Source organism: Lacerta agilis, chromosome 8 (genome assembly GCF_009819535.1).
Source record: "Lacerta agilis isolate rLacAgi1 chromosome 8, rLacAgi1.pri, whole genome shotgun sequence".
Lineage (NCBI taxonomy): Eukaryota > Metazoa > Chordata > Lepidosauria > Squamata > Lacertidae > Lacerta > Lacerta agilis.
The window spans coordinates 43,735,286-43,761,983 of NC_046319.1; positions in this window are offsets into that span (position 1 = coordinate 43,735,286).

Genomic DNA, 26,698 nt, shown 5'->3' on the forward strand with positions numbered 1-26,698 from the left:
AGGCAAACACCAGACTGCCCGGTGATGGCCCAGTGCCACAGAAAGTCACCTCGGGGAGGTGGGAAACCACTGGGAATTATGCCTTTGGTGCTTCCCCATCTGGGATGTCTTATGACAGATAGATGTTGGAAGGATATGAGTGGCAGGGAGGTGAAGATATCCCAGGCCGAAAGACTGGGACAGGAAAGGAAGTTCCCAGGTGGGAGCTGGGAAGTTCTGTCATTTTCTTCAGAGTGGTCAGGATTAAGAAATAACCTCAGTAGAAGATTTTGTAGCACTGTTTTTGTATTTTGGATACCCTGCTGGTAATTTTCTCCCCCTTTCTCCTCCCCCTGTTGCAGTTATGCACATCTGTACTTTATTATGTAATTCTTAGCATTATGATTGTATTTATAAGATTGTTTTGATTTCTAGCTTATGTAATTATTATGTTATGACATTAGTGACATTTGTGTTCCATGCTGTAAATTGTTGTCTCCTGATGGGCAGTATTATAAATGTAATATATATAAAAAATGAATCCTGCATTGTGTCACTAGATCAAGATGAATGCATGTGAGTTGAGAGGTGGGAACAGCAACCATGAATGGTCACAACACTCTCCTCCTGTGTGATCATGAGTTGCCTGAGTAGGGCTCAGGATTCCATCTATAACAATGCACAGAAGCACAGGGATTCCCCTTTTGACATATTGAACATAGCCCTCTTATAAAAGAGAACTAGAACCCGCTCCATGGGTAGAACTCTGTGCTCACAGCTGGAGCCATTGGATTGCAGCCAATTCATATAACAGGTTTTCATGAGGCATCAGCTCCTTTAATTCCACTCATTAGTTCTTGATATTATTTGGTACTTATGGCAAATGAATAAATCAATCATAGTGCTGCTTTCTAACCGTGTAGCTGCACTCCTCACAAAAAGACGCCTCAATAGATCAAAAATGTTTAGTGAAGTATATACATGAAACTGGTATTTAGAGTTTCAGTGCAGACAGTAATTAGTGTACCACTTGTCATTTCCAGTGCTGCTGTGAAATATTATGGCATGTTGTGACTTTATTTTATGGAATCTGTTACATACCTGTCACTTTAATTCAACTCGAAAGCCTTCTTTATGACAATTCATACACTATCATAAAGTCAGTCAGTCATATTTATTATGGAATCATTTTATGTCTCAATGCTGAAACTAAATTGGAAAAGAGAAGAAGTGGAGAGAAACTTGTCCAGTTCAGGAATATTAAGCTAAACATTGAAAAAAAAAAATGAGGTGGAAGGAAATGGTTTCCTTCCTTCATCTCTTTCCCCACTAGACATATGTGGTCTCTTCTGCCTCTTTGGGGCGTTACTAAACAGGGAACAGTGGAACAGGGTGCAGGAAGTTGCCTTAGACCAAGTCAGATCATTGACCCCATATTGTTTGCCCTGAGTACTCTACCAGAGATGTTTAGGGATTGAACCTGGGACCTTCAGAATGCAGGATCAGATGCTGTACTGCAGCCCTTCCCCAAGAAGTGGATGTGACAAAATATAGTAGATAAATGTTTTAGAAATGAGACACAGTTAATGGGTGGGGAATATTTACAATGCTATTCTAAGTAGAAGGAAGTGTCTGTGGAATCTTCATTCATGGCAACCGCTATGCGAGGAGAGAGGAACATGAAATAAGAGGGCAGGTGATGTAGAAAATGACATAATAAACCAAAAGTGGGGATGTGGCCCTGCCGATGTAACTGGACAATAACTCCCATCATCCCCAGCCAGTCTGCCAATGGTCAGGGGTTATGGGAGCTAGTATTCCAGCAATGTCTAGTGGGGGGGGGGGAAGCAGATTATAAAAATAAAAAAGTTCAGTCCTGTAGAGAAAAGATGCAAAGAATAAACAGGTAGAAGGGCAAACAGGGAGATAGCATTGATGACAACTGGGGAGAAAGCAAGCAAATAGGAATATGGGAGGAATAGCAAGCAGAACTCGAAGTAAAATTATCTAGAATAAGACTGAGGAGCTTTATTCAACTCAAGGGCCATGTTCCCTTCAGGAGGTTGCGTGTCAGTGGTAGGTGGGACCAGAGAGAAAAATGGACATAGCAATGCATTTGAATTTGTTACTTACTTCACATTCATATATCCCTCTCCAGTTTCCATCCAGGCAAAGGAAAAGGTTTTATCACAATTCAAGGACACATTCCAGCAAGGCAAAACCCTTTAGGAGGGTGCAAAACAGGGCTGGCAATGGGCATGGCTTGGGAGTGGGCCTGGGAAGAGTCCCAAGTGCCTGATAGAAAGGCCTAGTGGGTTGCATTTGGATCCCAGGCCTGAAATTCCCCACCGCTGACCTAGGAGAAGTTCAGGAAGCCATAAAGCCCATGGGTAAAATTTGGCTGTTGTCTAAGCCAGTGTTTTTCAACCACTGTTCCGCGGCACACTAGTGTGCCGCGAGATGTTGCCTGGTGTTCCGTGGGAAAAATTCGAAAGATTTTTTTTTTAATGTCAAATTTCCGCGGCGAGCGGGTTCCGTCGGGGCGCCATTTAGCCTCTCTGGGGCATCGCCCTCCTCCGGCCAGCAGCACGTCCGTCCGTCCGAGGGCCGAATGGCTTCTCTCTGCCTTGCCGGCCAGCGCGCCCCCCGCCGGGGGACTCTTTCTTCTTCACCCCCCTCCCCGCTTCGGACTGCGCAGGGACACAGTGTGAAGACACACAAAAGGGAGGAGGGGGCTGCAGCTGCGGCCAGGGTCCGGCAGGACAGGCGAGGGGGAGGAGGCGGGGGCGCGAGGGGCTCCCCGGTCCTACTTTCGGTGCCTCTTCATTGGCCTTTGGCTGGACCCGGGCGGCGGGGGGAGCCAGCCCTCAGTCCCCTCCCCCGCAGGCACCTGAGGTCAGCCTCGCCAAGCGCCCCCTGAGAGGAGGAGCCGGCGCGGGGTGAGGAGGCTGCCGGCGGGTTCTCCCGGGGGATCCCCTCGCTGCCTCTACACCGGCGCGGCTGTGGGGAGGACGGGGGCCCGGTGGGAACAGGCAGCGCTCCTTGATGCGCGCCCTCCTGAACGGGCTTCTCGCCCCGAGGATTCTGTGCAGCGCTGCCCGGCCCGACAGGGCTGCATAGAAGAGCTTCCAGTGCCAGGAGCAGCTGGGCGGAGGGGCTTCCCGCCGGCCATGACGAAGCGCCTCGCAGCCCGTGCAATAAGGGAACAAGATCCCCCAAGAGCCAGCGGCCTGTTGCAACCTGAGCGCAGGGAGAAGGCCTGTCTCTCCCAGGGCTGCGGACCCCCCGGCCCCCAACATCTCGCTCGCTGCGCTGCTCCTGCCCGAAGTAGACCGTCAAATGCGGGGGGGGGTTGCTGAGGGACCCCAAGGAGAGCTTCGTGGGGGCTGCCGGGGTCCCAGAGTAGAAAAGGCGGCAGATAAAGGGCAAAACATGCCCCTCCAAGCACTATTAACCCGTTGTTGCCTTCCTATTTGTTGTCTATTAAAATGATGGCTTGGGGCAGAGCAATATGTATTTGAAGAGCCTGCCAAACTCAGCTTTCTTTTCTACTTATCTATTTATGGCTGTCCTCCTAGCTCTGATTTTGATGAATTGCTGCTATAACTGGAGACCTTCTTGAAGCTATGCAAGGTATGACACACAGCACTTAGGGCTGATAAAGATCTCTCAGCATCAGTGCTGTGTGTCTGCCCCCCTCCTGCATCCTTTCTCACAGTAGCCCAATGGGAATAAGCTTGAAAGCAGGGCATGTGCTCCCAACATGCTGCCTCCTATGTGAGGTAGATTTGTGTTTATTTGATTCCTATTCAAGAGAATTACTTTATATATAGTCAATATAGGCACAGAGTTAATTTTTTTAACATTTTCTAATGGTGGTGTGCCTCGTGATTTTTTTCATGAAACAAGTGTGCCTTTGCCCAAAAAAGGTTGAAAAACACTGGTCTAAGCAGTGTCATAGCTGACCTGGAAGCAGTGCCAATGGTTGTCCATTGGGACAGGAGGCAGGGAGACCAAGAGAAAGTGCAGCCAGAGCCAATGATAGGCAGAGCTAACAAATTCTAGTTGTATACTAACCCTCCTTTCTGCTAAAATCCATGGCTGCAATACCTGAGAATAAAGAAAAAGGAAGCTGACAAAGCAGTGCCACCTCCTGGGCTGGTAAACAAGAAAACAGGCTGGTGGAGGGAACTCTTAGCTTCCTGGGGCATTACCACATTTGCCCAAATGGTACAGCCTCCATTGCCTGGAAACACTTATAATCAAAGTTAGGAGGAACCAATGAGATGCCTAGAGGGGTGGTGGGGATGAGCCATGCTGGGCTGTGGAAAGATAGCTCAGTCCCTTATTTCCTGCACTGTGACAAAGGCCATCAACATACAGCTAGAAGGCTCATTCATGTTCCAGTTGATTAAGGTAGAGCACCCCCTCCTCCACTCCTCCACATGCAGCTGCTGGGTGACCATGGGCTAGTCACACTTCTCTGAAGTCTCTCAGCCCCACTCACCTCACAGAGTGTTTGTTGTGGGGGAGGAAGGGAAAGGAGAATGTTAGCCTTTGAGACTCCTTCAGGTAGTGAAAAGCGGGATATCAAATCCAAACTCCTCCTCCTCTTTTTCTTCTTCTTCTTCTTGCACTACTCAGAACTGAAAGGAAAAGAATGCAGAAATGAGAGTATAGGCTGTTCTCCTAAGTTCGTTATTGAATCCTCAAGTACAAATTTCAACCCAGCTACAATTTTACAAGAAATCTGGTTCCTTGTGGCTTCACTGATTTGCTACTTTAATTCACAACTTTGCAAGAAATTGGCACAAAGGTATCCTGTGTTGGTGTTAATGCTTCACAGGCCTGCCAAGCCATGAACCCTTCAACCTACCAAAGGCATGCTGAGGGAATGCTACTATCTTTGTTCCTGCCTCCCCATGATGCCCTGTAACAGAATCCCAATGAGATCCCGAAGGAAGCATGTTCTCTTCCTGCAACACACTTATCACAATAATTTCTGAGGCTCCTTGTGGTTTCTCTGAATTGCTACCTCCATTCACAGCTTCCTTGCTTCCTTGACCAACTCCCTGACCAGCTGTCTATCCTTATTTCCCCCACTTCAGAGCAGCTGTTTCCCACACTTCAGCAAAATTTGCACAGTGTGTAGGTTTTTGGAAACTATGAAGTGATACAGATGCTCAGGAGCTGCTTTCAAGCTTTCAAGTGTGAGGTGCTGGGGGAGGATATCAGTGTGCTAATGTCTGTCTCAAAGGCCCTGTAGCCAGAGTGGGACGAATGGGTGCTGTCAGGAGCTAGAGTCAGGAATAAAACAATAAACCACCCCTGCCAGTAAAATTAACAATTTATTCAAAGAAACAAAACAGTTCAGACCTAGTGGTCCAAGCAACCCTTCCCAGCAGGTCTTGCCCCAGTGAAACAGTTGCAAGGACTGTAGGTCCTCACCTTCCTACTACTCTCTAAGGCTCCTCCCCTGGTTCCTTCTCCAGGAGCCTAAGACTCAGTCATCTTGTCTCTCGTTGCTCTGCCCTTCTCATTTCCCTGTGTGTTCTGGGAGAAAATGGGGAAGGGAGCTGATTGCAGCAGGAAGCAGCCTGCCTCATCCCTGTCTCCCGGCCCAACTCCTCTCCTGCCTCTGAGTCTAGACTGCCATCAGCCACAGCCTCTTCCTGCTCAATAAACCCTGTTGCCTCTTCAGCTTCTGACACTGTCAGGAGTGCGTGCAGGGGTCAGCAGGGGTGTTGCAGGGGGGGGCAGAGGGGGCGGGGATGCCGGGCCGCCGCTTCGGGAGCCTCTGCGAGCTGTAGATAGTCTCGAAGCCCCCGCCCGGCATCCCCGGGGGCGGGGCGTCGCAGCGTGTTCATGCGTCATGACGTCATGACGCATGCATGTGCCGCGATGCCCCCGCCCCCAGGGGTGCCTCTTGGCTTCCCGCCCCGGGCAGCCAAGGGGCTAGGAACGCCCCTGGGGGCCAGGCCCCATGACCAGCAGGGCTTCTCAGGACTGGGGCCTTCCTAAGTTTGTTCTGGAGAGGCAAGTTGTGGCCGCACAGGTGAGGCTGCTTGGTAACTCACTGCACCTGGTGGCAAGAGCCGGGAAGGGATATTAAGTCAGCATTTGCCTTCGGCTCTTTAGCACAGCAACATGCTTCCTGCCTTGCTGCGTCTGGCCTCCTGATTCCTGCTCTCCAGACCTCGGCTTCTGGACTCCTTGCTTCTTGACCCTTGCCTTCGTGACTCCTTGCTTCTCAACCCCCGGACCTTTGACTTCAGGACTTTCTGCTTCCTGACCCTTGGACCCCTGGTTACTGGACTCGCATTCCTGCTCTCACCTTGCCATCTTGCCCCCGGTCCTGACATCCTCTGCTGGGACTTCGTTCACCCATAGACCAGACCATGACAGACACCTCCTCTTCCCAGTCTGTGCAATACCTTAAGGATTGTCTCTCTCTGGACCCTGTGATCATTCTATGAAGCCCTTCTTTGTGTGCCCCTTCCATGAGAGGTCCAGAGGGTGGCAACTTGAGAACAGGCCTTTTCTGCAGTGGCTCCCGGCATGTAGAATGCTCTCCTCAGGGAGGCTTAGCTGGCACCTTAGTTTTACACCTTCTGTTCTTATTTATATTATATATTTTGTGTTTGTATATTGTAATTTTATGTTGTGAACCACCCCAAGATCTATGGGCATAGGGTGTTATACAAATTTAATTAATAATGAAGATAAATAAAGATGGATGACAGATGATAGATGATAGATAGATACCAGCTTCAGAGGTGGCAGAGGAAAAATGGATTTCTCCTAGGGTTGTGGATGCAACTGACCTAGCCTCTAATTCTAACCCTAGAGCTAACCATTACTGACTATTAATTATTCTACTGCTCTCCAGTGCAGTAAAACATCCATGTCATGCTGCAGTTCCTGAAGGATTCTAGATCCCCGATGAAATAAGATGGAAGTAAAACAGATTTCCCCCCAGAAGAGGATCTGTTGTATTTTATGCCACTTGAAAGAAATGTGTGCTGTAGATTAATTTGACGAGTCTTAACAACATATGCAGGATTTGAATTACCTGATATTATGCTGCAATTGGAGCCTCTGGACCACCTTAGAGCTGCTACAAGATGGTTATTTCCTCCATGAATGTATAGTAGACATAATCAGCATATCTTCCTTGAGTGTGTTTGTGTTGCAATTCATTTTTATTAACATGGGAGGGGATAGTAGTAGAGTCTATGAACATGAAATATTGTTTAATCCTTGTAGATGAGATGCTGCTGGGGTTATGACTTGAATAAAAACCCTGTTTTATGAAACTGTAATTGGGGGGGGGGGGATTCTACTTATAATTGCCACAAGTTATACCAAGCTAGTTATTTTATACAAGTGAATTCATGCCAATATGTGAAATTCAGCGCTCTTAGTTTTCTGACCTTCAGTCCATCAAAGTCACCTGATAAAGATTTGGCTAATTAGTTGAATTATTTCAAAAACTTCTGATGTCTCCTGCCTATGCATCCCTGCCCACACTTGACTTTCCTGTTAGTATAAGCTGTGGGGATTCTTTGCTGGAGCTTCCCGCGTGTAGGTCTAAGCCACCTACACACGGGATTCCAGTTGCCGGGGATATGCGGCCAGCGTTCCACGTGCGTCCTTGCACGGGCACCGGCCGGCCTGTGAACGGAGCGGCCGATAATTCCGGAGCATAAACTCGCACCGTGTCCGCCAGGCTAAATCTGAAGGTGCGTGAGTAGTCCGGGTGAAAATGCCTCGTGAAACTATCTACAAATACCTGTGACCTCCTGAGTTACTCTAAAGTTACATACCCAAGCATAATGACTAAATAAACCCCGAAAAAAGTTAATTAGGTGAAATAAAGACAGACACGTTGTTTCTTTGAATGGCTTTGGCTGACCCGCATAGGCTTTTACACTTCACTAAACCTATCACTATTCTAAGCTTTTCCTAAGCTATCAGACCCTGCACCACCAAATCCTCCGCAATACTAAGGCTAACTAAATCTATACGCGCCAAATCTTCCGCGATCTAAGCCTATGCTAAACTAAAACTATCTAAACCTTTACCGATAGATCTTCCGCAAACTAAAACCTAGCTAAATCTGCACGCGCTTCCAACACGTCCAACCCTTCCAACCCGCTCCCCAAAAATCCCTTAAGCTAAACTGAACTAAACTGAAGGTAAGAAAGCAAAAGAGCGAAAGACGTAACTAACTGCCTAAGCGGGGAGCCGCAGCCTTTTATTGATAACCAAGTGCAACGTCACGATTGATATATTTGCCAATAGAAACGCTGTTGCTGCCCCCAAAAAAGGTGGGAAGCAGAATAAACGATCATTGACAAATTCAAACTCTCTGGAACTAAACTTTTAGGCGGAGTAATCTCAGTGGCAAAATGCCCACTGAGTCTTACTTTTACTTTCACTTTAAAACGGAAGGATACGTAAAATAGTGCATAAATAACATCAACTTAAAACAAATAACCATGGGTTCAAAGGAACCCACGAAGTGTATTCCCACAATAAGCTCTAGAGAATGTTTAACCCATTTTAACAAGAGTATTAGAGTTTCCTGGATCAGGCGATAGCCCATCAAGTCCAACATTCTGTTCTCACAGTGGCCAAATATAGTCTTAGCTAACTATCTGGTCAGAGAAACAAAGTAGTCATGCTTGCCTCTTTATTCTCAGATGGTAGATCCAAGGGGGGGGGGGTCAGCATAGGCATAACATTACAGGGATGGTCTGGAAAGCTGAAGTTGCCTTCCTTTCAACCCATGCAACCCCTTCTCAGCAAACTTAGTTCCACCTAAACTTCCAACATTCTACTCAGATATTTGGTGCTTGGCAAGGAGGGGGAGATAGAAAGGGGGGAAGTTGCCTTTGAACCACAGAAGACCACACACAATGCCATTTCTGAGGGAAGTGATGCAAGGCAGACACCTCCCAGACCATGTGTACACCCTCTCCATGTAGAAAGCAGGATGATGCCCCACAATTGAAAACAACAAGGATGCTTTCAAGACTTTGTTCCCAAGGAGGAAAGAGCAGTACATGTGAAAAGGATCTAGGAGTCTTGGTAGACCATAAACTTGTTATTTGTCAACAGTGTGATGCAAGCAGCTAAAAAAGCAAATGCAATTCTGGGCTGCATCAATAGGAGTATAGCATCTAGATCAAGGGAAGTAATAGTACCACTGTATTCCGCTCCTCACCTGGAGTACTGTGTCCAGTTCTGGGCACCACAGTTCAAGAAGGATACTGACAAGCTGGAACGTGTCCAGAGGAGGGCAACCAAAATGGTCAAAGGCCTGGAAACGATGCCTTATGAGGAACGGCTTAGGGAGCTGGGTATGTTTAGCCTGGAGAAGAGAAGGTTAAGGGGTGATATGATAGCCATGTTCAAATATAAAAGGATGTCATATAGAGGAGAGAGAAAGGTTGTTTTCTGCTGCTCCAGAGAAGCGGACACGGGGCAATGAATTCAAACTACAAGAAAGAAGATTCCACCTAAACATTAGGAAGAACTTCCTGACAGTAAGAGCTGTTTAACAGTGGAATTTGCTGCCAAGGAGTGTGGTGGAGTCTCCTCCTTTGGAGGTCTTTAAGCGGAGGCTTGACAGCCATCTGTCAGGAATCCTTTGATGGTGTTTCCTGCTTGGCAGGGGGTTGGACTGGATGGCCCTTGTGGTCTCTTCCAACTCTATGATTCTATGTCAAATGTTGCAGTGACTCCAAACTGCTAAGCTGATTTTAAAAGCCACTATGGCTGGGGAAGAAATTGGTTACAATTCATTTTAAAACCTGGATGTACTAAATCTGCACTCTCTCAAACGATAGTAGAACCAAAAGACAGCCATCCCTAGACTTTGTTCTTCTCTGAATTTTGCTATGCAGTTTTCCAGTCAAGCAAACCGCGTAATGTATACAAAATACATGTATTTGTGAAAATACCATACACAAATGCATTATATTAGGGAAAACTGATATGCCAAATATGCATATTAGGCAAAATTGTATATGAAGTTTCATGTATTAGGAGAAAAGGGCACTAACATGCTGACTTTTTTCATGGCAACTTTAAAAAAAAACAACTGATGTGGAAATGTGAGGAAATGAATTTAAGAATGAGAAAATGTGAAACTAAAAAAAATACAAACTGATGTGGAAATGTGAGAAAATGAATTTAAGAATGAGAAAATGTGAAACTACATGGACCTGAAATCCAGACATTTGCCCATCCCTAAATGGCACCCCAAAAGTTGTATGAATAAAAGAGATGATGTTGGGCTTTGAGTAGTAAAGGTGCTCTGTGAGTTATACGTAGTAATAATAATACTATTTCTGTACTAAGGCATCTTGTTCTCAAAGCTAACCTCGCTGAAATGAAAAAAAGATGAAATAAGCGATAAACATTCAGCAAAAGAGAGATAAACTTCTTAAAATTAAGATCCATCAATCGAGAGGCTGCTAGGCAGACTTCTCAGCACAAAGGATTCCTTAAGACCTATGAAAATGGAGTTCTGGAGTGGGGAGAGGAAAACCATAAGTCTAATGACACACCTTCCAATGCAAAAACTTTTTAATTCGGTTTTGCTAGTTTCAACTTTAGATTTGACAGGTGCATTGAATTAAGAAAGAAATAAGCAGCCATGTATTGTAAAGGGAATGTGAAATTAGAGCCATTTTGCATAGATCTTACCTCTAGCTTTCAATAATCTCCAGTTTTATTGTGGAACTGTTGATGCATTGTTGGGGGATGATGATGGATTAATACGCAACAGCTGCTGCAACTTCATAATAGGTTCCTAAGTACATAGGTTGGATTGGATTATTTCTTTTTAATTGTACCATTCACACTGTAACTGCTAATACCTCCTCCGTTCAAGATCAGTATGATATTGAATTGCCTTTCTTAATAGGCATGATGTGGGCCATGATAATTTGGATACACCTGCTATCGAAAAACAGATTCTGGGGGAGCATTTGGTACAAGAATTCCTCATTACCGAAGTGGAAATGTTAGTCCAGAGTTTTCGTAATTTAAAATACTGCATATTGCCAATCAAAATGTTCTTCAATGATATTGCTGCATTATTATCCACTGCCTCGTCTCACCTTTTATTGTATAATATCCTCCCATCCTCGTTTTGTCTTTGCTGTTTTGTGTAACTAGCACTGCTCTGTTTTCATGTAATATTAACAGCTTCCCTGATCAGGTTGGCTGAGGTAGGCTCTGGGATATTGTTGGAGGACCCTAAAATGATAGTCCTGGGTGACTTCAAGATCCACACAGATGCTGCTGTTGGGCCAGCTCGAGACTTCATTGCCTCCATCACAACTGTGGGTCTCTCTCAGGTGGTCATTGGTCCAACAAATGATATGAGGGATGCACTGGAAATAGGGGGAGTACAAAAGTTGCTGCCAGTCAGTGTCTACAATACAGTGTCTACCATACATGTATGGTCTGGCTTAGGTTAAGGCAGTTTCCTTTGCCCCTTTGTACTTTAGAGAGTAAGGGCAGGATAAAAATGTGATAAATAAGTCAATAAATAAATAGGTCATATATAGAGCATTTGCGAAAAGGGGTTTTGGAATGCTGATATTTATTTACATTTGACTTCTGCTTCCAATATTCTTCTCTCATCTTGGAGAGGTTTCCCACCTCTTCTTTTCAGTCACAGCCTGCTGTAATAATTAGACGGTGTGGTTATATGAACAATGTCTACACATCACTGCATGTGTAGCCGCTACATTTTCAGTAACCTCCGGTATGTTCACATCTATTTTTCACCAGCAGATTCTCCTGCATTGCCTATTTGATGATTCATTCATCTGTGAATTATGGGGGAGGTGGACTATTAAATAACCAGCTGATTCAGTAACAGCCCAAAGCTGATCTAGGCACAGGAAGATACTTTGCATCACTCTAAATGAATAGTTCCAAAAGAATGATATTGCATTTTCAATAGGTGGCTGTGTGTGGTGAGAGGGTGAGCTAATCTCTCAAGAAGTAAAGTAGAAGGAGAAAATATTCCTTTCAGCTGAATATTCAGTCATCTCCACCCCCACCCCACAAACACACCAGAATGAAGGTATGATACAAGTTAAGTGATGTAGGGAAATGTTGCATCTTATAGGTCCTTCTCCCCACCCTACCTAACAACCATGTGTAATAGACAGGCTATATTGACTTGTCCATACACAGTGAACTTCATAGCTAAGTGGGGATTTGAACTCTGGTCTCCCAAGTCCTAGCCCAACATGTTAATCACTACATTACACCACGCTGGACGCAGGGCATTCATCAACTGTTCACCATTAAGGTGAGATACATTGGCAGGGGGCTTACAGCTCTACTCATCTCTGTTAGCCAATGCTCAATGGGATAATGCATTCTCAAGAGACTGTTTCCCCAACCCAAGGGAACAACAGCCACACTCTTATGCACAGAACTTGGATGGCTAACTTTAACCGCAAGAGCTGCACCAGGTTTAATTACCTGAAAAGACTGTCTTCCATGCCTTGCTGTGCTATGAGGAGTTGGAGAACAGCCAATGGTGGAAATCTAACACCCAACATTATTTGAACTCTTATTATTTTCATAATCTAGAGAAGATTATATCCACAGACAAATGCCAATTAAGGGATTGGTGCCCCTGGACAAATCTACCCGATTTGCAAGCGATCAAATCCTCTAAATGCTCTCCTTGGTTCCCTCTTCTAAAAACGGCCCATTTCGGAGCCTGTTGAATCTCCAGCCTGTCTCACTTAGATTTGCTTTTACTGAGCTGCATTTTCAAGCTATGCCCTCTGCTGTCCTAGACAGATGATGATATAACCGGGTTCCGTATGAAGATAGACTCTGCTTATGTGGGTAACTACAGGTGGAAGACATCTTGCTCTATTTACTATATTGCTCACTATACATTGGACCCAGGAGGCCTTCTCACCTTACAGGAAAGATGTCTCTCCCCGTCAGAGATGGTCCTATGGCTTCTTATCAATGTAAATACTTCAGTGGCTTATAAAGTCACCCTTTTAGCTTTGGTGACCAAAAAGATCAGAAATAAGAACCTGGACAATATAGCAGTGAACTGTAAGGGAGATGCAGAGATCTAAATAGAGGCCATAATTTGTGGCATGGCACCCCTTTTGCTTGTATTTATTTTTGATTCAGATTTGTCATGGCCAAGGTACTACAGACTAAATGGGATGTGGAAGGGCAAACTCACCCCTCCCCCATCTGAGACCTGGAAAAGCAATGTTTCCAAACCAAGATTCGGGAGATACCATCTGAGGCATGTGCATGCTCTATCCTCTCTTGCTGTTAGCGATACATAGGTGAAGGTGTGACTCAGGGTGCCTAAGTGAGGCTGAACAAACAATTGAGAGCAACTGACTTTAAAGGTGAATGACAGTAGGATGCTGTATCATTCTAAAGTCATGAACCTATCTGAAGAAGGAATTGATGAAAAGGCAACTTGAACATTTGCTGGTGAGAGGAGTGAAGTTAACCCCATGAATAGAAGTCTGAAGAAGTGTGCATGCACATGAAAACTCATACCAAGAATAAACTTAGTTGGTCTCTAAGGTGCTACTGGAAGGAATTATTTATTTATTATTTTGTTTTGACTATGGCAGACCAACACGGCTACCTACCTGTAACTGGAACCCATGAATAGAAGACAGAATTGTGCAAGTTTCATGACCCAAAAGGAACAAAAACGCAATGTTAAGTGTGGGTGCCCTGCAGTGAGAAGAGTCCTGAGCTTTCTCCTGGAGGAACAATGGACTCACTAAACCTATCAGTGAATGATAGAGGGTATGGAGGCACAATGAGCCTAAACAAAATACCTTATACTGAAGGAAAGCAGTAAGTCATTTCATATAAAATTATAAAATTTTCAGCTGTGATAAAACTGTCCCAGATAAAGGAAGAGCTTTCTGAACAGTCAAGCATGGAACAATGGATAAAAGGAACAGGCAACATTGTCTCCCCATATCATGCAGAGTGGCTCCCCATCGCTTATCATTGTTCCAGTCAAAGGACTGGTGAGCTTGCTACTGGGAGTGGTGGCAGTTTGTGCTACAAAGATGCATGTGATTCCTTCTCCACTGAATGCATTTGGCTTACGGTATTTGCTTAACATCTTGTACGGCAAGTTGTCGCTTCTTTTTCTTCACAATTAACTTCCTCTTTCTTTTTCTTCTTACTTGTTAATTAAATTGCTCTGTTCACTTTAATAGTTATTTTATGTTGTTATTATACATTTTAAGCTAACTGCCTTTTTGTGAATGTGTCCAGATTGCTTTTATCACTTCTGATAGGAGCCATAGTTAATTGTTTTTCCCCTTGCTTTATTACTATATTGGAATATGTGTGAATCTAATTATATTTTTGCACTTAATAAATAATGCTTTCCCTTGAACCTTAGGTAGCATGCCATTTGAGTCCATTTTTTCAATTATCACAGCAACCTCCATTCATCAGTATTGAAAATGCAACAAAACAATTTGTCCTCCAGTCCTATTACAAACATGGTTTTCCCCTAGTCTTTTAGCCTCTTCTAATTAATATGAATACATAAAGAACTGTTACAGCAATCTCAATATAACCTATAGCTGACTTCCCCCTTTTTATAATTTTCTAAATCTCTAATGAAAATGATTTGTATTAAACTTTAGGATGAGTTTATTCTCTTTTAACTAATTATATTGTTGGATGTAATGTTAAATGCACATCTTTCTGATCTCCTCCTCCTTCCATTTCCCCTTCCAGATAAGATACTTATTATAGACTTGTTTCCCAACCATTATATATAATGCTGCATGCCACCCAGTCTCTGAGTGATGGTTCCAGAGTTTCAGGCCAGGGGTCAGCAAACTTTTCAGCAGGGGTCTGGTCCACTGTCCCTCAGACCTTGTGGGGGGGGGCTGGGCTATATATATATATATTTTTGGGGGGTGAACGAATTCCTCTGCCCACACAATAATCCAGAGATGCATTTTAAATAAAAGGACACATTCTACTCATGTAAAAACACGCTGATTCCCGGACCAACCGTGGGCCGGATTTAGAAGGCGATCCAGACCCTGGCCTTAGTTTGCCTGCCCATGTTTCAGGCAGATTGCCCAGAGTTAGTGTTTCATTTTGGAATGGGGCACAGAATGACATTGTGGTGTCTTTATGATATATGGTTTAATTTACACATATATACAACCTGAGCCTATGATGGAGGGATTCACAGCATTAACACCCTAAGAGGGCTTTGCTCTTTATATTCCTGCAGCCTTGAATTCAAGCAGAAATCAAACATATCTCCCATCCCACCCTCAGCCTTCCTACCTTGCTGCTTTTCCTTCTAGCTCACATCACTTCACTCTGCAATCTGAACTCTGGCTTTGGCTTCTTCTACCGTGTTTCTCCTAAAATAAGACACCGTCTTATATTTTTTTTTGCTCAACAAAACACAGTATGGCTTATTTTCAGGGGATGTCTTATTTTAACCGCGTCGCATCGGTACGCTGCATAGCCACGCCTCTCCAGGCTGTTTTAATGGGAGGTGCCGCGTCACTATGGATTATTTTCGGGGTATGGCTTATTTTTGGGGAACGGCTTATATTTCGCAAATGCCTAGAAATCCTGCTATGGCTTATTTTATGGCTATGTCTTATTTTAGGAGAAACAGGGTAACTATCTGCAAGTTGAGGGAGGAGCCACTCAACCATCTCACACGGACACCATTCCTTTGTCCCCTCCTAATGGCCCATCAACCAGGTGATCGCCTCATCAGGAAGCAGCTTATATTTGCATACTTACTGGTTCCAAGGGTAAAAGGGTCTCAGCACACAGCCTACCCCCCAAAATCTCTGTAAAAAGGGTCTCAGCACACAGCCTATCCCCCAAAATCTATCTCTCTCTCTCTCTCTCTCTCACACACACACACACACACACACACACACACACACACACACACACATATATATATATATATATATATATATATATATATCACAGTGTTCATTCTCAAAGATCTTCCTACAAGCTAAATAATAGGGAAATCTATTACCCTTTGTAATTAGGTAATATTCCATATAAGTAATGCATTGTTATACAGGTAGGTGAATTTAAAGATGGGTATTAAAATATGTTGGAAAATTTATTTGGGGTTAAAGCCTTGATAGTGTGCTTCAGAAGGAAAATGGAGACTCTGGCCATTACCCAAATTAGGAAGACAAAGAGAATCAATTTGGCCCATACAGCTGTTTTTGGAATTCCACACACCTGTGTAATGCATTTGTTATTGCAATTGAAATAGCATTTTTGTGGGACATGAAAAATTTAGACATGAATTCTCAAGTCTATACTTCATTAGGCAGTCAACTTGTGTGTGGCCTGACCACTTCAGACTATGGTGGGTCCTCACATGTTGGGTCCATTTACTACTCCTACTACTTCTACTACTGTTTTATTTATATGCCACCCATCTGATTGGGTTGCCCCAGCCAAGCTGGGCAGTGTCCACATATTAAAACCTCAAACACGGGGGTGGGAGGGTGGGGGGGGATCAAACATTAAAAACTTCCATATACAGGGCTGCCTATTCATCTGTATATATTTTGCTTATTATTTTGCACATGGGAGGATTGCTCAAGAGTATTATTTATTTAGTTGCAAACCAAGCAGTTCCTCCAAACCTCACAATGGTGTAATAAATAACCTCAAATTGCTTTGTTAAATTATCATGCTATTTTCACCATTATCCTTTGTGGACTGGATGGTTAGGAATATGGTTTTTGTGTGAAAAATATTTATTTAGTTATGTTCTACTTCAATACATGTCCCAGCACACATTTGGAAATGTTCATTTTTAGAATTATTATTATATGAGTATTCTTTAAATTCATTGGCCTCTTTTTTCCAAGGTAATTCAAAGAATCTTTCATTTGTTAGATGATGTTTGATACTATGATCTAGTCTGATTATATTCTCAGGTTCCATATGTTATAAATAATGTGGGACAGCCAACTTCTCCAAAAGCATCTCAGTGGTAAATGAAATTGCAGAGCATACATTGAGCGTCCATTCTCATTAGAAGGAATATATATGTTTTAATTTACAATATTATTATATTATTTATACAGATACTTTACATCAGGCATAGGCAAACTTGGCCCTCCAGATGTTTTGGGACTACAACTCCCATCATCCCTAGCTACAGGACCAGTGGTCAGGGTGATGGGAGTTTTAGTCCCAAAACATCTGGAGGGCCGAGTTTGCCTATGCTTGCTTTACGTGATATACCTCTGAAGGCCACAATCTGCAACCACATTATAGCACTGTTATACGACATTTAGTATAACCCTTCATTTCCAGATCCCCCCTTCCTCCCCCTTTGGTGGTACTGGGCTTTCCATCTGAAGTGACCCCTGCTCCTGAAGCGAGAAGCTGGTGTAAAGTCCTGCCACACCACTGGGCAGCAAGGCTAACTCTCCACCTCCCGCCCATTGGCAAAACTGAGTGATGGAACACCTTCCCTCTCGCTGACTCAGCAGGTAGGCTTCACAACTTTGCCACCAGTCCCTCTTTGCCCCTAGAGGCCAGGGAGACCTGTGGCAGATGGAGCGCCATGGCCAAATGTGTCATCCCCCTGGCTGACCTTTTCCTCACCTCTGGCAAGAAATGCACTGGGAGGAAATCATTGCCACACGGCTGTAGTAAGTGGATTGTTATGGACACTGGGGTCCCAGTACCCTTGCAGAGCTGCTCTATGGCAGATGATCAGTGCCGGATTTACATATAAGCTAAACAAGCTATAGCTTAGGCCCCACTCTCTTACCCCCCCCCCCAACAAAAAGTAAAGGGGAAAAAATCTGGATGTACATTTCCAGAATACAAGATAAAAAAACAAATAAAATAAAACTTACGTACAGCAACAGTGTTATGTGTTCTGTGGGCTCCTATGATGTAAGTAATGGCCCGTGCCTGCTAGCCTCCTCCCTAAAATATCACTGGTTTGTTCATTTCTATATATAGGGTGCCTACATTCTGCATGGACTGGTTGCTTGGCAACATGTAGCATGCAGCAGCAGTGCTGCACAGTTGAATGTAGGCCAAGCTGTTGTACCTGTTATCTAATATTAAAGAGTGCTTGTAGACTGATGATCAGGCACCATAGACCAAGGGTATGAGTCTTATGCCTACTGATTGATTTCATGTAATACATAATTTATTTATTTCGATCCCATTATGGCTTTAGATATCTATTAGGTCCATATATAGCATATATTCAACACAAAAAAGCGACAAAGTACAGCTGGACATATAAAGGGCCCCATTACCTTCAGTAACTTAGGGCCTCAATCCGACCCTCACACACCCACTGATGCCAATTATATTAAAGTAGGTTTTCTCTTAAACAGTAGCAAACACAGTAAATAAAGGAGGTTTAACAAACTGAAAGACATTGTCCTCTTTCGATGCTCCCCCGATGGAAACATGCAGATGGGAACAGATATACCCCTGCTTTAAGTCATTTACGTACTGTTTTTTTCTTGCACATCATTTACTACAAAGCTCAATGACTAAGCTCTTCGGCGACAAAACGTTGGATTACTGGAACAACGTCTGAGCACTGAACCACTGGTATATCACAAATCGACCCTTTACTACCTGTGTTTGAAACTGTTCAAGAAAAAATCTATTTTGGAAAGAGAAGAATAGCTCTAAACCACTGATATATTACAAGTGAACTCTTTATTTACTGTGTTTGCTATTGTTTAACATAAAACCTATTTGGGAAAGAAACTGATTTTGCCATTTTTATGAATGTTTATTGCTTGTTTACAGATAGTTGCCTTGGTGATATTATCTTGTGTCGATCACAGTAGTCATTGTATCACCACCCTGTTCATTGTTTTATAATTATATTAAACCAGCAGCCTCATATCTTGCTTGACATTTCCAAGAAACCAAAAAAAAAATAAAAAAAAATCAGTACTGTTTTGAAAGGTTCAGTCTGTGAGCTTGATTGGCATCCAGATGTATCCAAACATGATGAAAACCTGCTCTTTGATCTCAAGGAACCATCAATCAATATTAGGTTATAGTTTCTTAAAATGTGTTCAAATATTTACACAGCAAACAACTTCCCAAGATAAATAGTAGATGCATTGTGTGACCATTGTTATGAATTTTTGCTTCATTGCCGCACTGGTCATCACAGCTTCTTTTTGTATTGTTATTGTTATTGGCGTTTATTGGCATAAGTTTAAACAATAAAATCATAAAATCATACAAAGTCACCCAAATACATTAATAATCCAAACACATACAATATATAAAAGACTAGATTGCCACAATTGAATAAATCAGGCAATATTTAACTTTAATGATCTCGGCTAAATATCCCATAACAAACTTGGTAGTTTCGGGAGTATCATCCCTCAACAAATATTGGATTACAGACTCTTTGTAAATCAATATTTTAAGCTGTAAGGGGAGTCACTAAGAGATCTCTGTGAAGGGTGTTGAGAAGAGGGGCAATACAAAATTATGGTTTCTCTTCAGATCACATTAATCTTCTTTGTGCATTATTTTGAAAGCCAAACATAAAGAGACTAGCTTTCTATGTCTTTCAAGTATATGCATTATTTTATTACCTATTTTACATGATTATGACAATAAATACTTAATGAAAAGCCACTTTTAGGTGGGTTTTATTAGGGTTTGTGTAGTCTGAGAACTGCTTAATACATCAAAAACAAAACACAAATTGAGTTGTTAACACAATATAGCATGCCACAGAGCACCTCAAAGTGGGATTGCATTACTCATTACACAGGTCCTGATAAACCACTATGCTACATAAACTGTAGTGTACAGCCCCAGGTGAAATGGCACTCTCAGCTTTTAGGCAAATTACTGGAATTCCAATTAAAATATTTGCAACTGTGTTGTAAAAATAAATAAATCCTAATTCATCAGCGAGGAACACAGCAAAAGAGTAAGACTGCACTCCTACCCTCTCCAGTGATGTTGGCTGGTGGGGGGATTTAAACCTTTGAATTCTATGTGGCTGGAATGTCGCCTACTGTATAAAGGTAAGAGTCACAAACATTGGTCCACCCACTTTAACCTCTGGCCCCAACCACTACTGGTATGTGGCCCCCCAAAAGGATGTTTATAAGGGAATGTGGCCTGCAGGCTGTAAAACCTTTCTCGTTCCTGCTGTAAAGATTTATTCGAGAACATTAACGGAAGGCACAAAAGAAAAATTAAAACTAAGTAGACCCCTGAAGTTAATGGACTTAAGTTAATTGCGTCTGCTAATTTTAACAGATCTACCCTAATTTGAAGAAGTCTACTACTCTGAATTGATAAATTCCTTGTGATTATGCTCCATCTCATTTGAAAAAGTGTTCCTCCCCCACAGGTGTGTGTGTGTGTGTGACAGAGAGACAGAGAGAGAGAAAGAGAGAGAAAGAGCTATTTAGCTATTTTTGCTGGAGCTGTTAAATAAAAAAAAATGTGAAAGGGATATGCTAAGATCACTATCAGAATAAACCTTCAATTTAAACTACTTGGGTTTATAAATGCCTTAGTACCTCTATATTAAAAAAGATGAGACGATATAGAGTTGTGAAAGCATATAAATGAGATGATGAATGAATTAAATTCATTATCTCAAAGGGGGAAAAGTCTTATATTGCAAATCCTTGATGTAAAAGCAGAGTAGATAAGAATATTCTCTCTTGCTACCCCACACCTCTGGAATGAACTCCCAAAATACATATGTGAGGCTACATCTCTTTCCGTACAATCTTTCACCAAAATCTAAAATCTGCATGAATCCTAGCTTCTTGATTATCATTCACAGCTGTAATGAAACCCAAGGTATGCATGGCTACCATTACGCACATTCATAATATATCATATAAGGGAGGGGGAACCCCCATCCAGGGGGCCAAATGTGGCCCTCCACACCTCTCTGTGTAGCCCTTGGGACTGACCTTGCTTGAACATTCCTTGAATATTTTTCCTGAGTGGAAAGTGTCTTTGAACTCTTGCCTGCCTGGATGGAGGATAGAGGGTGGGGGTAGGGGGTGTATGTAGAAACTAACTTTGTATATAAATTTAAAATTCACATTCATTGTTTCACCCACTTTTCTGGCTTGGCTCACCACTGCCATTTGGGTCCCAGAAGGTGATCTGGAAGGGAGCACAGCCCCACCCCTGTTAGGTTTTTCTGTACTTCTCCTCACTGTCTTGCAATGGGCTCATGTTTCCCAAAGAATGCTAAATGCAGAACCAATAAATCATGTGCTTGATATTGTTACAGGTCCCCACCCCACCCCAAGCGCTGCCAAGGTTCCAGGGAGTTCCAAGCAGTTACCCAGAGTTGTGTTTCCTTTTGGACAATTAGGCACAGTGGAGACGGTAGGGTCTTCAATATATATTGTTTTATTTACACATATATACAACTGAGTCTATTGTGGAGAGTGTTCAGGGCATCCACATCTCAAGAGGAGCTTGCTTCCTGCAGGAGCACAGCATTAGATTCAAAGGCAGCCAAACAGCCACCTCTGCAACAACCCGCTCCAGTCTGCCCACGTCTTCAGCCCCCCTGCTTCTTCTTCCCAGAGATGCTTGCCAAACATGACTCCCCCTTCCACTTACATCATCACCCACTGTAACCCAGGTATCCGCTGCCTCTGTGCCTGGCAGTCTCCTGCCTTGTGGATGGCTTCTATTGATGAGTTAATGAGTGGCCATTTCAACCTTTGTTTCAATGCACCTGGATGTTGCAGAGGCATTGAAAGGTAACAGTGGAGTCAGGCAGTGGCAGAGCTTCATGCTCCGGCACCGGGGGGGGGGGGGACAGAGAGCAAGCAGGGGCAAGGGTGGCGCACGTTCTGGGGGACGTGGCACCCAGCGCAGGTGGGGGGCAGCAGCTATAGCACCCCACCAGGATCGTGCTGCCAGGTGCGGTGCGCTCCTCCCGCACTCCTCTTCCTCCACCAGTGGGGTCAGGACTTCATAACTGCATGAGGACAAACTGATGGAGAAGAGATGAAGGAGCCAATTGCAGATTATCTATCATGGTAAGAAAAACCTTTCCACACTGAACTGCATTTAAATCAGGCTGCTGAGGCTTCTTAGAGTACAATAAGACCTGTAATAGCCATTAGAACATCATTGTCTCTTAACTTTCATTTTGCTTTGTACTTACTTAAATCTAGATGATTATTATTATTAATAATAATCAGAATTTTGGATTTACACTAAGTTTGCTAAATTGTCCCCCCTTTAATTTATTGATGTTTTGTCAGTTGGAGGTTGAATAGGAATATAAACCAGTGTGTGCATCCTGATGTTTATTTATCTGGTCCCCACTGACAGTGTGGGATGTTTTTGATGTAGATGAATATCCCAATCTGGGACCACCAGACACATGTAGCAAATCACAGAGAACATGACCAAGCATCTCCTTACAAATACTTTGACATTATATTTTATAGTAAAAGTTAAGCACATCTGACACAAGTGGGTTGTTTGTTTTTGTCTCTAAAATTCTAGAAAGCATTTCCTATTCTGTGCTGTATTTTACAGATCTTTCCCCCACGTTACGTTACTTACATTGCTTTGGTGTTTATGGTATAGGTGGGTTGGAAGTTTAAATAGACTTTATTTTTCACACTTTAAAATGACGTTTTTGCTTTCTTCAGTCTGCATCTAGAGTGCATTCTGCTTCATTTCAAAGAGAATTTGGCTTAGCTATTAATTAATAGTCGTTTGATTGAAATCAATGACTCGCTTGCAGTTAATTTATTGAGACAAGGCTCAGGCTGTATAAACCTTCTGGCTATTGTTTTCCTAAAACAACTCTGTTTTAATTTGCATGTATTTAATTTTATAAGACAGCAGCAGAAAACTTGGCTTTCTCCTCATTCCTCCTTTGTCATTTTCTCCTTGCCGAATACAGCTTAGTGATGCCAAGGCATGTGATATGTGTGTGTGTGTGTGTGTGTTAAGAAAAATTTTAAAATCTGTAGCAGACGTATGTCACTCCCCTTTTTCTATCTCTCCTTGGCAGACCTCTCAAGCAGCTGTGTTGGCAATTGTGAGAGCATGTATCATATGAAGGCTGATGATGAGCTTTTAGACTCACAGTGTATAACCACAGTGTATTTTCTTTGTTATTCACAAGGTCTGAGGACTTTATGAATGAATTCCCACCCAAATTCCTCTTGAGATCTCCTGAAAAGGAGACAGACGAGGTTTTTTTGTCATGCAAATACACATAGCAACCAGCTGCCAGCAGCTGAATATCCATTTTAAACATCAAGGCTTTTGAGAAAGCAAATGAGAAAACTCCCCCTCCCCACCTCTTACTATCTATCCAATGGTAAAGAGTTCATTGTTTCCCCCGTTATCTTAGGCAGGGATGGATGAATCTACGAATTTCTGTTATCTTAGTCCATTTGAGTTTCTCTCTGTTTATTTCCCCCCCCAACCTGAAAACTTCAGGTTGCCACATTTCCACATTAGTTTGCAATATATTTTTTCACAAAAGCAGCATTTTAGTAAGTACCGTATATACCCGAATATAAGCCGACCCCTGTATAAACCGAGGCACCTAATTTTCCCACAAAAACCTGGGAAAGCTTATTGACTCGAGTATAAGCCAGTTCACCTTTGCCGCTGTGGAGGAGGAGGAGGAACGAGCAGCCCAAAAGCAGCCCTTTGGGCTGCTCCTTCCTCTTCCTCCTTTGCCAAGTTTGCATTTATGCGAGCAGTTCAGGAATGGAACAAGCTGCCTGGGGAGAGTAAAGAACTGCTGTTCTTGTACGCTTCTTAAGGAATGGTTGACTGGGGAGAGTGGGTGGCGGCACGAGCGGAGAGAAAGGGCTTCTTTCTCGCCGCCCCCACCGCCCGCCTCACTCAAGTATAAGCCGAGGGCAGCTTTTTTCGCACAAAAAATGTGCTGAAAAACTAGGCTTATACTCAAGTATATACAGTAAGTAAGTTTCCATATATATTATATAAAATTTTGCCCTTCTTTTTCTCCCAAAGGAGCAGAGGACCGCAAAGAACAAAACAGCAAAGCAATAATGAGAATAATGCAATTACCGGGTACAACCTTTTAAAAACATCAGGGTTTTTTTAAGCAGTTAACTATCAGCACAGCTAAAAATGTTAAGGTTGCCAGGAATGCTGGTCCCACTCTAAAGCAGGGATAAAATTGCCTTACCCCACACAAATAAGAAGTCTCAAGAAGAGTCTTCCTCCTGAATGGAGGGCATGGAGTGGGACCTCATGTTCCCTTTGAGCCAATCACAGAGACACAGGCAGCTGACCAGAATGTCATGCCTCAGTCATGTTGGTACCAGTGCAGAATGTTGGTTTCTTCACTCAGCCATCAATCAAGCAATATCCCACATTACAATAAATGCAAGGTGCTACTGGAAGGATTTATTTTATTTTTTATTTTGTTTTTACAATAAATGCAAACACACTATTACCTGCAGGTAGATATCAAACTGGTAAATAAACTGATGCAGTGGAAAACACAATTATTACTATTATTATTTATTAAATTTGTCTACTACCCTTCACCTGTAGATCCCAGAGCAGTTCACACCATAAAAATACAAAATACATTGACAGAACAATTGACAGAAACTGCAAAAAAGAATGCTTGAAGAACAAAGAAGGGCAGCTTTCACTCGATGTCACTCTCATCTTGGGCGCTACTGATGAACATCAATAGTGAAATAGTGAAATAGTATGTTGACATTATGAATACCCAGTGTGGTGCAATGATTAGAGTGTGGGATTAGGATTTGAGGAAGCCAAGTCATGAAGCTCATTAGGTGACCTTGGTTCAGTTAGGCACAGTGTCGTAGCATGGGTTGCCAGTCTCTGGGGCTGCTAGGAGGGGTGGGTGAGAGTTCAACTGACAGAGTATGCATGCACATTCAACTGCCTAATGACATCCACATCACCCAGAATATCATATTCACAGATATAAGAAAAGAAGAGTAATCCATTCTGTTGCCTGGTTTGCATGGAGAAGCCATTTTCAATGAGGCCCAGCAATGGAAATGCACAGCTGTATTGAAGTAGCACTGCATGTTGATAGTTTCCACACCCTAACAATTAGGTGTCCATGACAACCACCCATGTGCCCCCGCAGCTATGCTACTGGTTAGGTAATAACTTACTCAGCCTAATTTACATCATAGTCCCAAAATGGCCTCATGGGCCATATTCAGGGGCCTGGCAACCCTAATTAGGCCCCTGGGCTGGTGCTTCCCCAGTAGGGGAAAGTGGGGCACGTTGAGCCATTTTTTACTTTAAGCTCTTCACACCTCAAAATAATGCACATAACAGAAAACTTTTGCATTTAATATTTATTAGGTACTATTCCAAACAAAATCAAAGGGTTAATGTTTCACATTTGATGGAATAAAATGAAAAAAAATCCCATTTAAGTTTTTCAAAATAATGGATCAATGTGCCCCATTTGGGGCACATTGAGCCATTCCAATTTAAGAGCAAAGAATGCATTTTTACTACACAATATAAACTTCCAAAAGAGTTTCAAAAATATCTCAAAGTTCTTAAGAGTCAGCATCACTTCAACTTGTACTCATTAAGTAAACATGGAAATGTTACCAGCTTAGAAGCACGAGCAGTTCCTCCGAAGCAGAGTGGTTTAGGCAACAATTTTACAATATCCTCAAAAAGAATCAAAGGTTCTGGTTCAGAACAGGGAGTGAACTTGGGCTGGTCATTCACTTTGGACAGAACACGTTTCAGAAATTTTACAATGAAGTCCTCATATTCATCGGTTCCGGTAACTTCAGCAACATAATAGGAAATTGTGGTTTTTCCTAAAATCTTCACAATAACAAACTTTCCCTCTTTCACATCAGTCTTGTTGAATTCTATATTTTCTTCTTCCTCTAGTTCATCTTTAGAAAAGGTTTCAAAATCAGTCGAATCACTTTCAAGCAGCTGGTTCGCATTCAACTTTTCTTTCATAATTTTTGACAAACCTTTCCTGCTTCAATGTCTCCATCACTTTCTGATGTCTCATATAAATTTATTAATTTAAACATTTGAAGAAGTGTAAACTAACAGAATATAACACAAAAACTAATAAACTATGAATGATATTTTCTATGGGGTACATTGATCCATGCTCAATGTACCCCATTCCCAATTGGATCAATGTGCCCCACATCACCATTTCAGACATAAATCTATTTTACGCAAAACAGGCCGGCAGCCATGACAAATATTTTAGTACATACTGCAGCTATGTTAACTATGATCACATAAATGAAAACATATTTCAGCTACCTTTACAACTTTAAGAGCTACATGGTTCACAATACATATAAATTTTTTTACTAAAGCTTACCTAATTTAACAAATCTGTATTTTTAAAAAAAACTTCTTTGAAAACACAAACCCAAACACAATGATAGTATGTAGTATCACTGTTGTTGTTGTGTTGCCACAAACTTTGTATAAAAGCTAAAGTACGGTTTTAAAATGGAAAGGATCAATGTGCCCCATGGCTCAACGTGCCCCACTTTCCCCTACTGATTGTGAGATGGAGGGCAGGCACCACCATAGTACTGGTTTCTGTAAGCCACTCTGAGAACCTTTTTTGCTCAAGGTTGGGTTA